The 10,720-nt window shown below is 31.8% G+C and overlaps 1 non-coding gene across 1 annotated transcript; it reads left to right on the top strand.

The window, feature by feature from the left end:
* The first annotated feature begins 9,157 nt into the window (after positions 1-9,157).
* Positions 9,158-9,238, top strand: TRNAL-AAG (transfer RNA leucine (anticodon AAG)). The gene has a single exon. It is a non-coding gene; the product is annotated as a tRNA-Leu (tRNA).
* The last annotated feature ends 1,482 nt before the right edge of the window (positions 9,239-10,720 follow it).

Below are 10,720 nucleotides of genomic sequence, written 5' to 3'. Positions count from 1 at the left end.
CTCAATACTAGGCAAGCCGACAATCTCAATAAACCACCATATCTTCTAAATTTAAAAACATAATATTTAAATTCAGCGAAAGAAATCTCACAAATACAGATATAGACACTCCCAAAGCCCGGTGTCAATGAGTACATGAGTATCTAATATGAATACAAAGTCTGACTGATAAAACATTGTCTGAAAGTATAGAATAGTACAATAACTGAAGGAAAGAGGATCAAGGTCAGCGGACGCCAGGCAGCTACCTTGATAGTCTCCAACTGATAGCACTCTGAGATCTAACAGTCGCCGTGTCCGAAAGCACCTGGATCTGCACACGAGGTGCAGAGTGTAGTATGAGTACAACCAACTCAATAAGTAACAAAACTAACCTCTGGGCTGAAAGTAGTGACGAGCTCCGCAAGTACAGTCCAGTATATATAAATAATGATACAGAAATGTAGGCATGCTTTCAAGTTCAACAGTTAAACTCAGTACAAGCAAAATAGATCAATACTGCATGATATGAGGAATATGACATCTCAGTGAAAAGACCTCATGTACTACTGGTCACTAATCATTCGGTCACTCGGTACTGTTTATAGCCAATCCAGCCCAGGGATATTCCATCTCGTATATATATATATATACATCGACTGACAATCAGTCACTCAATACCGTATAAGGCCAATCCATCCCTGGGGTAATTTATCCCCAAATGTAAATAATACGAATAAAATCCATATCTAGGGAAATTCATCACAATATAATTAAGTAAGGCAAGTCCATGCTCTAGGAAGTCCATCCCGAATATATAGTCATCTACGCTCACTGGGGGTGTGTACAGACTCCGGAGGGGCTCCTTCAACCCAAGCGTAATATAAAGCCGATATGACCTTCTGCAGGCGGGAAGCCCCGATCCATATAATGATAAAGCCTATAAGGCATGCTGCACGCGGGCAGCCCCGATCCATAGAATAATATATATATATATATATATATATATATATATATAAAGCCAATATGGCCTGCTGTCGGCGGGCAGCCCCGATACCATAAATATTCTCACAATGGATGAACATGACTGAGTATGAAATATATATTTTAAAACAATAAAATTCAACAGCAACACGACCCTGTGGGTCCCAAAATATCGAAACATAGCCCGATCATGATCTTTAATAGGAGTCTAAGCACAATTTCCTATCACGTGGAGAATATTTGGATAATAACCTGGTTCTTTAATTTTCACAACTTTACATGATTTATTCAAGTCACAATTTCAATGGTGCACGTCCACATGCTCGTCAACTATCGTGTGCGTCACCTCCAAATAATTTATATAATACCAAACTCGGGAATTCATACCCTCATAACTAAATTTAGAAGTGTTACTTACCTCAAGCCGTGTAATTCTTTAATCCGCTATACCTTTGCCTCGCGAATCAGTCTCCAAATGCCTCGAATCTAGTCATAATTAATTCTATTCAGTCAATGCAAATTATAAGAATTAATTCCATATGAAAATACTAAATTTTCAACAAAATCCAAAATAGCACCAAAAAATCGTCCGTAGGGGCCACATCTCGGAACCCGACAAAAATTACAATATATGAACGCCCATCCAACCACGAGTCCAACCATATAAATTTCACCAAATTCCGAAATCAACTCGACTCTCAAATTTTCAATTAAAGTCTTTGAAGATTTCTACCATTTTCAACCCAATCTTTACCCATTTGAACTCAATAATCTTTCCACAAACCTTATTGGTACGTGTATGTATAAATAATACTCTTACACCTACGAATCATACTCTCAATCACCCATCTTTACCCAAACTCGAAATTGAAGACTAAGGTTAGAAACTCTTACCTCTTTGAAGCCCTAGCAAGATCCTTGTGAAATTTTCAAACCTTTAACAAAAATTGATGGGCAAATGGCTAGGTCTTCACTTTCTCTAAGATGCTCTCACCTCTCTCTAAAATATCATATGAAACCCTTCAAATGACCCCTAATAGTGTTTTATAAGAATGGGATCGGGTTTATAAAACCAAAAAAATAAAACTCCGAAACTCCTGCGGCCCGTATAATGGGTCGCAAAAAGGCCCTCCGGAACTAGGCAACATTGTTTCAGTCTGCGGCCGTTATGCGGTCCGCAGACCTGTTCTGCGTTCGCATAATGCACCGCAGAATTGGTTTGTGGTCGCATAATTCGTCGTAGACCTTCCTCTCATCTTGCCCCACTTCTGATTCACTATGTATCCATTATGCGGTCCGCAGAGTATAATGCTCCTGTGGCCCTCACAATGGATCGCAAAAAGGCCCTCCGAAACTGGGCAACACCGTTTTAGTCTGCGGCCGTTATGCGGTCCGCAGACCTGTTCTGCTCGCATAATGCACCGCAGAACTGGTCTGCTGTCGCATAATTTGCCGCAGACCTTCCTCTCATCTTGCCCCACTTTTGATTCACTATGCGATCATTATGTGGTCCGCAAAGTGATTCTGCGACCGTATAGTGGGCCGCAGAAATGACCTTTTTCGGGCATAAATTTTTCTTTTCTCATCGACGCATTGTTCAACCCAAAAGGTCCGAGCCGCGGCGAGCAATTTCTACAATTCTCAAATACGTAAGCCTAGTTCAGCACCACGAAACCTTAATTTCCTTAGCTAAAGTTTTTCGGGGTCGTTACACATAAGTCAACATCCGATCACCCTTTTTAACTTAATTCTAAACCTTGGAACTAAGTATTTTAAATCATTCCAAAACCTCACCGGACCCGAATCAATTACTCTGACAAATCAAATAACAACCGAAAAGCACAATTTGATCAGTAAATGGGGAGATGGAGTTGTAATATTCAAAACGATCGGCCGGATCATTACATAATAGCTTCTAATTAACTAGATTGCATTTTTATTAGATTTCTTGGCCTTAAGAACATGGATGTTCTAGGATATCTTGCTATTATATGCACTCTTAGTTATAATAAACTGCATCTGACTTTGAACTCATTAATTTTAAATCCTGGATCTACTTCTGCTAAAAAATATACGTCTTTCGTTCAATTTTATGTTTCATATTTTCTTTTTAGTGTGTCTCAGAAAGAATGTCATATTTTCTTATTTAGAAACAATTTAACTTTAATTAAACTTTCTACTTTATCTTTAATGAGATAATTTATAAAAGGCAGTCCGGTGTACAAGGCATCTCGCGTTTACACATGGTCCGCAAAAGGGCTACACTCCAAAGGGTGTGATGTAGACAACCTACCCAGATTCAAATATTTCTGACTGTTTCCAAGGCTCGAAGTCGTGATCTATAAGTCACATGGAGATGATTTATAGCCACACAAATTTTCAGTGGCGTAGTAAGCATAAAACCAACGGAAGGAGAGAGTCGAGAGAATTTGTAGTTTGTAGAGAGTTTTTGTTGAAAAAATATATGTAGAGCTTGACTTTTAAATTATAAAATTTATTTAAGGAATAACTTTTAATTAAAAAATTACTTTTAAGATTAGTTGTTTATTTTTACACAAATTTTACTTTTTAACAACTATTTTATTAGGAAATTTTTTAGATCGAAAAAGAATCAAATAAACCATACATGGTAGTCTCCGTTTAGTTTTGTCAAACAAATTTTTGCAGTAATGAAATAACGCAGATAACAATTGCGTTATTTAAATCTTAAGAAATAATTAGGGACTATCTATTTATCTAGAGACGTTTTTGACAACATGTTTTAGAAAATAAATGATAAGTTGTCCGGAAGCATTTTTTTTTCTTGGTTTACTCACACCGTTATCATAACTAAGTTATCTCGTTCTTTTTTATGATCTTCTGTTCAACTAAAGCTTCTTTTTTTATACATATATCAAGACCTCTTCACTTAAATTTCCCCTGTACAAATGGATATTTTTTTACCAACACTCCACCGATTTGTTAAATACAGGAAGATAAATTTTTCCTTAAGTCCTATTTTTGGAAGGCATGAACTTTAATTCTGTTTCAATAGTCCTACATAGATTTTAATACATCTCTTTTACTGTATTTATCTAATATTCAAGTTTTTATTGAAGAAAACATCAATCATGGGTTTATTTTTCCTTTTAAAAGTTTATGTAATTAAGTCGTAAGACTGCTATACTTTCTTTTGCCAAAATAATGAAATATCGGATTGTTACTAGATATGGGAGAATGAATATTGGCCTAGATATGTTTCCTCGACAATTCATGAAATTCGAGTGTACCGTTTGATTATTGATCTTATAGCATATGGATGTAAGTTATAACTGTTGGGCCCTTGGCATATGTTGTTCAATCATGGATTATGTCTCAAAAATTAGCATGTACAACTTCATAATTGTTTGAACCTCATGCACATATACATTTGAGGGATTTCTTAAAAAGTTTGTACTCATTGATATAAAATACACGTGCAACGCACGTGATCAGAAACTAGTATAATATATAACCATATAAAGTAATATTTAATTTATATACGTAATATAATTTTTCGAGGAAGGGTGTCCGCTTGACCACCATTGGCATAGGGTGGCTTGCAAATTCCTATGGCTTATTTTAGACATAAGTTTCAAAAGTTTTTTTTTTTTCTTAAATTTCATGCTGAGTCAAATACCTACATAAAAATTGGAACAAAGGAAAGTATAATATTATGGATTTACACCACCAAAAAGTATATGCTTGACTTTTCGACAATTTAGAAATACTATTTGCATATTCTATATATATATATATATATATATATATATATATATATATATATATATATATATATATATAAACTCTTGTATGACTCTCTTTCCTTTTGGCCGGTTCGTGATGCTATAATTTTATAAAGTAAAATATGTTATGCTACGTGGCCGTCTAAAAAAAGGACACGTGGAACCTAAGACGGGGGATAACTAAAACCGAAGGCAATTGTCTCGTCTATCACCGAAAAGAATAACGCTCATAAAGATGCAATAAATACCCTCCGCTCGGTAGCATTTAATACTGAAAACAAATAAGTATAACACAAAAATATCTTATTTCGATTCTTCAAAGATTTGATTAAAGTGACAAACAATCAACTTAATTCATTTACGCTAAACTCAGATAATTTTATTGTTTGGCCTAGTTTAACATATTTTACCGATTTAATTTTGAGGTTCTAACAGTCATTGTTATTAAATGATTCACGAGTTGCTCATCTCATAATGAGTCTATTTGGTTCCTATTGATATCCATTCATACACACTTCTATCTCAAATTGAGTTCTTTTTCAAATACACTCAAAGGTTCATTAATGACTTCCTTCTCATCGCCGCTATCTCTATTTTTTTATTTCTATTAATTGTATCATCATATCATGTTGTTGTTGTTGTTATTGATATTGTTGTTATTATTATTATTGTTATTTGAGTATATGTTCACAACAATAGCATCTAAAAGTTAGAAATATTAACACATCCTAGATTGAAAGGCAAGAAAAACAAAAGACACAAGTAAACCTAAGTATATTGATGAAGGCACTAATTAGGACTTGATCTACTTTACAAAAAACACAACCAAAATATTGAATATGCAAAGGACACGAAACAAAAGTTTTTTACTTGCATATTGCAAAACTCACACCAGAAAATTATACACATAAAAAGTAATGCAATAGATCTATAAATTAAAATTAAAATCAATTCAATCATCAAGGGATGCAAAACAACCAATTCATGTTCATGCAGCTCTTTCAATAAATTCAAAGTGAAGATTTTATTTAGTCGACTTTTAATGAGACCCACGATGGTGCTAGATTTTAGAGTACGTGTGTTGCACGTGAATATTGCGTTAATAAAAAAAAAAAATTATTAAAAACTTATATTCTTCGCTATATAAATACTATTTATAGAATTAAAGCACTAAATGAGGTAGAATTTAATCAAAAAAGCAAAGGCAAAGTAAAATTATGAGCTAAATATTAAATGTTATGCCAGAACAAATTGATCCTCATTTAAACTAAAACTGGAATTTAAAAAAAAAAACAGTTGGAGCTTCCTAAATTTCATTTCATCTATAGACACCGTTGAGCTTTTATAATTCAAATACTCTCATACTATAAGAATTGTCTGATAATTGACAAAAATATACTAACATATTAATCAAGGTGCTTGGTCCTGTCATTACCCTTGAAAAGTAAAAAATAAAAAATTTCAACTCAAATTTAATCAACTGTACTCCTTAATCAACAAAAAAAAAAGAAAGAAATAAGACTTAATTTAATCCATACTCATCATACATATTGGCAGTACAATGCAATAAAAATTTCCAACTCAAATTTATTAGAAAAAATCTTGTGAATGAAAACTCATAATATAGATAATTTAGAGGAAGAGAAACAATAGAAGAATAGATACATAAAGGAAAGAAGGTCGGGATTGAAAATACAAACATACCCAGATCATTAATTCAAAATTAACACTACTTAAATACAACCACATACAATGATAGTGATGATAGAGATTTGACATTATTTTTTGATTTTTTGGCAAGACGAAATGCTTAATTAGTTCATCTGGATGCAACCGCATACAGTGTTATGTGAAGTAGTTCATCTTGATTATTTTCAATGGAAAACTTGTTCCAAATTTTTTTTATTGGCCATTCATATAGCTTCATATGAATATGAATCTTTTATGAAATTAGAAATCTATTAGGAGTTTGTTTTAGTGCCTTCCTTACGTGGGAGAATGTAATATCTAATTGCATTGAAAATAAAATAGGAGTAACAAAAAGTCAGAGTGAAAAATTTATAGTAGATCTCAAAAATCTAAATATTAGTTAAGTAAAAAAATAAAAATATTAATTGTGATTCTTTATTCCTTTTTTAACCTATGTACTTAAAGGAAAAAAAACTCCTAAAGTGATTATGAACCGACCTTAATGAGTTTGAAACTTACTCATTCTCTTCCTCCAATTCCTTTTAAATCTTACGAAAATTTTGATTTTTGTAACAAGAAAACAAACACTAAATATCTATTTACAATTTTATCCAACACATAATGTTTATATGAAGGGTAAAAAAGGTGAACGACATTTCGATAGGGATTTCGTATTTTTAATATAGTACTAGTCTCTATGAACGTGCTTTGCACGTTATTCTTAGACAATCATCACAAACAACGATATTATGTAATATTATTTTTAATTCCATTAAATTTATTTTATGAGGTACAAAAATGTTATTAGATGACATCAACTTAATACCTCTTTAAACATGATGTCTTGGTATATTTCTTTATTCTTCTTACCCATTTGGAAAAATATGTCATGACAATAATTTAACATTAGGATTGATCGACCATATAATTTATTAAATGTCATTATAAATATAACATATTGAAAATATTTACTAAATATAATTTTAAAACTACCAGTCATTTTTTGGCTTGAGAAATTAAGTTTTGACGAGAAAGGCACGTGTGATAACTTATTGGTCCATCAAGTTCCACATAAATTATAAAGGAAAAAAATTATATTCATCAAAGATGAGAACTCATAATTTTCCGATCTCATTATAAATGATTATATAACAACGATCTAGTTGCTCGTACTATTCCTTTCATCTTCTCTTAGTTAGGTACTAAGAACATAATTTTATATTTTAATTTTTTTTATATGTGTATCGCTATTTTATTATAATAGTAGCAACTGAGGATTTTTTTTTTAATTTAGTTTCTTTTATATGAATGATTCACAAAATTAAAAATCAAGTGTAATTGTATTGAGATATTGATCAACTCTTTAACCCTTTAAAAAATATTTTAATTTGGATGAAATGATGATTAACTGATAATTAGGATTTTAAGTAAACTATGACTTTGCGACTTTAACGTTCTAAGAATCTCTAACCTTTTTTATAATTAATGAATCTAAATCTCACAAAGAATAACTGGACGAAGCATATTGCCATCCAAGAAGAAGGCTATTGTACGAAGCATTTGTTGTCCAAGAAAAAGTAGGCAAAAAAATCTGGATAGAGAGAGAGATTTTTTATGTTTTTTTATTTCTTGGTGTTTTCTTTTGGTTTGTATATTGTATTGTGTAAAATATCATAGAGGAGGGTAAAATATTGTATTGTTGGTGCGGGAAGATGAATCCAAAATCAATTTAGATAGGAGTATTTCACCTTCACACTTTTTCCTTTTTGCTCGGTATGTGCAATTTAGATCAAAAAAGAATTCTAGCGTTAGGTGATTTACAATTATATCCTTAAATTAAACATATATTTAAGGTTATAAAATTCAATCAATGTTTCGGGAATATTTTAGTCGTTCGATATTTAGCCTAAAGTATTCGTATTTTTATAATAATATAGATAGATAAATAGATATAGATATATATATAGATAGATAGATTATGAGTTTTAAATTTAGTATTTGTTAAAATCTTCATTGTTTCGTATATAAAGATATTGAGTTTGGTTGAAACTAAACACCATCTTAACCCATATTTTTTTTTTAATTTCAAAATAGCGATACACTCTAAAAAAGTAGAGAAGCTTCCATTCTAGAAGTTACCGCTTCCCGCCTCCCTCAGGGTGAGAAGTTCCCTTCCTTTTTCTAAAATGCCTAAGTGGTCTGCTCAATGAACATACAAAGTCGACCGCAGTTTGGCTGACCCTCATCTTCTCATTCGGGATGGGTTGACCCAGAAGTACAGTAAGAAGGAATGGAACCACTAGAGAATCGTCTGCAATTCACACTTGGGCAAAGATGACTGACTATGCAAGCGGAACACGAACCTATTTCCGCTACCTGTGCCAATACGCTACATCCGACACTTGTTTATTAGCTTTCTAATTGTAATTAATTACATACAAGGAGTCCTGATTATTAAGAGTACTTCTCTTCTTGGTTCCACTAAAAAGGGATTAGTGAAGGTTTATTAGTTGTGACATGCTCTTTTGATTTCTTGTTATTGTCATTAATTCATAATGCAACTAATAAATAAATATCGGTTGCTTATATAGTTTCTTTCTTAAAATCCATATTTCAAGTCGACAATTTCATATTGTATTATACTCTTACAAGTCACAATACAAATGGAAAGAGGTTAAAATACACAAAGAAATATTATTCGGAACGTTAATATAAATAAGAAGACAATGTATGAACAAGCTGTCGAGATGGCCGAGTTGGTCTAAGGCGCCAGATTAAGGTTCTGGTCCGAAAGGGCGTGGGTTCAAATCCCACTCTCGACATTACATAATTTTTAAATGGACCTTCTTTTTCCCTTTCTAAATTAGACCTGAGCAGTTGCTTTTTCACTTTCATTATTACAATTTTAAAGAAGGGCCCAATACCAAGAGCTTTTAAAAATAATATTCTACTTTGTGCGTTATCATATCAGCTTTGATCATCAAAATTAAAATCAACGGAATTGTTGGAATAAATGAAAAAAATGATTGAAAAGAAATAAATAAATCATATTTAAATTAAAGTTATCGAACCATGTATACCGAGCTCCTCATGTGATAATGTTTTAATTTATTTGCGGCAGCAACTTTTTAAGTTGTTCAATAACTTGTGTCATATGCGACAGACAGAAGCAGATCTAGGATTTTAGCTCTGTGTATTCAATATTTAAAGTTATGGGTTCAATATCTACTATTTATACAATTTTAATGATTTTTTACACATAAATTTATGTTCCGCTTCGAAAGTTAGGGGTATCAATGGATATTTAAAAACCGACCGAACCGTACCGTAGCGTACCGAACCGATTTCTAGGTTTCTTTTAATAAAACCGTAGGTTTTTATATAAATCTATAACTGTGTCGATAATTAGTGTAGGTTTTTTTTATATAAAAATAAATCAAAAAAAATATCGAACCGTACCGAATAAATTTACATGTGAAAATATATATTTATATATTAAGTTTAAGAATAATAATGTATTAAAAATTTTCTTGGACCTTGAAATTGTGAAAACGGTTACAAGCAAACAAGTATTTAAACTCAAAATCTTAATTCTCAAATCTATAATGCTACTCCTATTGAAACTAAATTATTTCTAACATATTCAGCTATTCTAGCGATTTGTAGCAAACTGCAATGTATTTAATATGTTTCCTTTCATATGATTTAGATTTATCTCTTTGAATATTTAGACTTTATTCTTGAGTTCCAACTTAGTTAATATCTTTTCACTCGGTTAATATCTTTGTTTAGTTTCTTTTATGTTGTCGTAGAATAGTTGATGGATCTATACTCTAGTCATCTTTAATATTTTCTTAATTCATCAACCTTTAAAGAGTAAAAATATCTAGAGAGTTTGCTAAGACATATAAAAGTATTTATGTTATTACATTCTACTTCTACTAGTGACTTTTATATGATATTTAAAAAAATACAGAAAATTAACCGAACAGTACCGATGCCGAAAAGAAACCGACATGATTGAGACGGTTTCGAAAAGTCTAATTTTGGTTATGCATAATAGAATAACCGAAAATTGGTATGGTACAAATTTTAGAAAATAACCGTCCGAACCGAACCATTGACACCCCTATCGAAAGTATTGGGTTCAGTTGAACCTAGTAGTTCTATGTTGCATCCGCCCATGATTTCAGATACTAAGATTTTAAAAGCAGATAGCATAATAATTCATAGGATAAAATCTTAAAGGAAACTCCTAGAAATAGCTAAATAGAAAATTTACCATAACAAAAGGCTGTTGTTTA

The sequence above is a fragment of the Nicotiana tomentosiformis genome, chromosome 8 (assembly GCF_000390325.3).
Source record: "Nicotiana tomentosiformis chromosome 8, ASM39032v3, whole genome shotgun sequence".
Taxonomy (NCBI): domain Eukaryota; kingdom Viridiplantae; phylum Streptophyta; class Magnoliopsida; order Solanales; family Solanaceae; genus Nicotiana; species Nicotiana tomentosiformis.
This window is presented reverse-complemented; position numbering and strand designations above follow the sequence as displayed.